General features: G+C 41.9%; 1 long non-coding RNA gene across 1 annotated transcript in view; it reads right to left on the bottom strand.

The window, feature by feature from the left end:
• Nucleotides 1-2,085: 2,085 nt before the first annotated feature.
• LOC109303343 overlaps nt 2,086-2,779 on the bottom strand; it is a 25,046-nt gene continuing 24,352 nt past the window's right edge. The window contains exon 4 of the long non-coding RNA XR_002099063.1: nt 2,086-2,172. This is a non-coding gene — a long non-coding RNA (uncharacterized LOC109303343). The remainder of the gene's footprint in view (nt 2,173-2,779) is intronic.

Here is a 2,779-nt window from a genome sequence, read left to right on the forward strand (position 1 = left end):
GTGCAGATCACTGCTGCTTCAGAGAACACTCTTTGAGACTTTTTGATAGAAGCTGTTGCAGATCTAATGGCAGGATGATTCTTTCCATTTTGAGAAGCATCTTAGTCTTACTGGATGGAAAACTGAGCAGGGGCTTGGGAGACATGCATTCTCTGCCATGTTTCTATGTGTGACTTCAGCCAAGTCATTTCACCTTGAGTTGCTTCCATTTTTCCCCAGCCAGCTGTTGTTTAGGTTGCAGAACTCTTTAGGGTGGGTCTCTGTACATATTTCCATAATGCACAACAAAATAGAGCTCTGGCATAAATTGGGAGTTCCAGTATTACTATAAATAAAATAGGTAATAAAGACTATTTAAGCTTCTTGTTGGTCAAGGAAGCATTACTTTCAAACAGTGATGTGTCTGTTCATCTTGGTTCTTATGCATTAACCTATAGTCAGAAAGCAGAGCAGAAGCAGTTAGAAGATTGTAATAAATACTTACTGATGAACAGTTGCAGTGGCTTCATGCTTAACCTAAAATTAAGATGGAGAAAAATGCTGAGTGCATGTTTCTTCATGAAGATATGTGAATTTTAGATATATTCACAACTGGATGGTTTCAAACAGTACCACTGCTGCAGTCTCTATGCACATGACTTCTTCAAAGCTGATTCTCTGCAATATTATTCCTCCTCCTAGAAATAAAGGCTTCTAGATTTTATTTAAGCAATATTATAAATCAGTAGCACAACTAGCAGTGAGATATCAGGGCATGAACGCCAGACATCAAGTTAAAGGATGCATTGGTGATAGGAGTTGGGGTTGTACACAGGGAAGAGGCTGTGGTCAGGGATGCTTCAGAGGTAGGTGCTGTGAGTTTTGATGTTGCCACAGAATTCATTGGAGTCTATATAGTAGGCATTAACATCCTGGGTGTTTGCAGGTCCCTCTTTTCCCCCCACGGCAGCGTTGTCTCTCAAGGCAGTACTAGGTTTGCAACCTGGGTGCAATTCTTATGTTATGCCACGGGTAACAGTAAGGCAGATCCTATATAACAGGTATATGTAAACTTACTCAAAACTTCAGTTTTCTTAGCCTGAATAAACAAGGACATGAGCAAGTAGTCTGGCTTTGTTTCCTTCCAGTTTGATTAACCTACTGAACATTCAGGGACTGATCAAAGGCCAATCGAAGCCCATAGGAATCTTTCCATTGACCTTGGAGGGCTTCTCGTCAGGCACTTAAAGTGAAAAGATGAGCACTCCGTCCTTTCTTTTGGGGTCTGACAGGAAGTTAGTTGACTGGAACAGGTGAATTATTGGTGCAGAAATGTACACATTGTGCCTTTTCATTTAATCAGCCATGCAGGCCACTGCGGCTGCAGTTGTTGGAAGTTTAATGAAAGATGCGGAGCAATATCTCTTATAAAGTGATACCGTCTTTTTGAAACAAATTTAACCGTGAAATTCAGTGGCATATGTCTGGAAACAGGGTGAGGCTTGGGAGTCCCTTTGCTCCAGAGAGCAGGGGTTGTTGAGTACCTTGTATGGCATAATAATTAACCAGAGGCATCATGAAAGAGCTCACAAATTGCTAACAAGGAAAATACTCTAGGGACTTGAACCACGTTCCCTTGTGCACCTCTCCTCATTTAGGACATGGTGGCCAAGATGCAACAAGGTGCAAATTACAAATGTGGGTAGGGGGACTGAGCCATCCCAGTTCTGGCAGGGGGATAGTGCTTTTTGATCTGAAGGTGCTTTGACCGATATAGAAGAGCATTCAAAATGCTGGTGTCCACCCCTCTTGGCCATCTTTACTTACTCAACTCTCCCGTGAAACAGTCAGTTTCCAGTGAGAGTTTCATGATTCAGCTTGAGTGAATAAAACTTCCTTTGGATTTAACTCAGCATATGGATTCCTGCTGCTTGGAGGTCAGGGACAAGTCTCTTTCTCTCTGATAGCTTTAAGAATGAATTTTTTCTTTGCTGGGTCTCCTGTATGCGTTATTGATTTTGCTGCTTTATTTCTTTCCTGGGCTCAGACTATTTCTCTTGTAGTGGTAAATCCCCTAAAATGGATGCCAGACTTTAGGTTCTTGCCTGCTCCTGCATACCTATGTGACTGCCACCTACTTCACCTTGCATTTACAGGTACTTGGCTTCTCTCCCATGTTATAATCTTGCAGACCTGGCAAAAGAAAAGTATGTAAGGGCAGAGAAGGAGGGGAAAGAATTGCAGCAGCGAACAGAAAGCTGACTACAGAAAACTGCTTGCTGTCTCCTGTCATTTTGCCAGCACCTATGCAAGTCAGATAAAAGAGGCAGAACCTGTGTGCAGTGCTCCAGGGCTTCACCTGTGAATAAGGCATCTCTTTGATGCTTTTACACTGTGAGACTGAAGAAGAATGATGGTAATGCTGTTCAGGCAATGGGTGCTTTATGTACATACCCCTTCCACTTTCATTGAAGGAAGAAAAGAATCCACTTCTGTGGAGCATTAAGATCCTTCAGCTAATGGACTGACTTTTAGTGCAAAGCTATTTGGAATGCACTGATTGTTAGATAATACTGGAATACAGCAAATGACCAAAATACATGTATGTACCCAACTCTGTGTGTGCATCAGTGTGAGTGCCATATATATGTATGGTAGTGTGTAACCCCAGAGCATGAGAGGTAATTTGAAGGATATGTTCCTAGACTGATACAATTTAAGAGTTTTAAGAAGAGGATTCCCCTTCTCTATGCCAAATAATGAATGAATACATAAATAAATGTGAGGAAATGGGGGGGGG

Source organism: Gavialis gangeticus, unplaced genomic scaffold (assembly GCF_001723915.1).
Source record: "Gavialis gangeticus isolate Ggan-Ray unplaced genomic scaffold, GavGan_comp1, whole genome shotgun sequence".
Taxonomy (NCBI): Eukaryota; Metazoa; Chordata; order Crocodylia; family Gavialidae; genus Gavialis; species Gavialis gangeticus.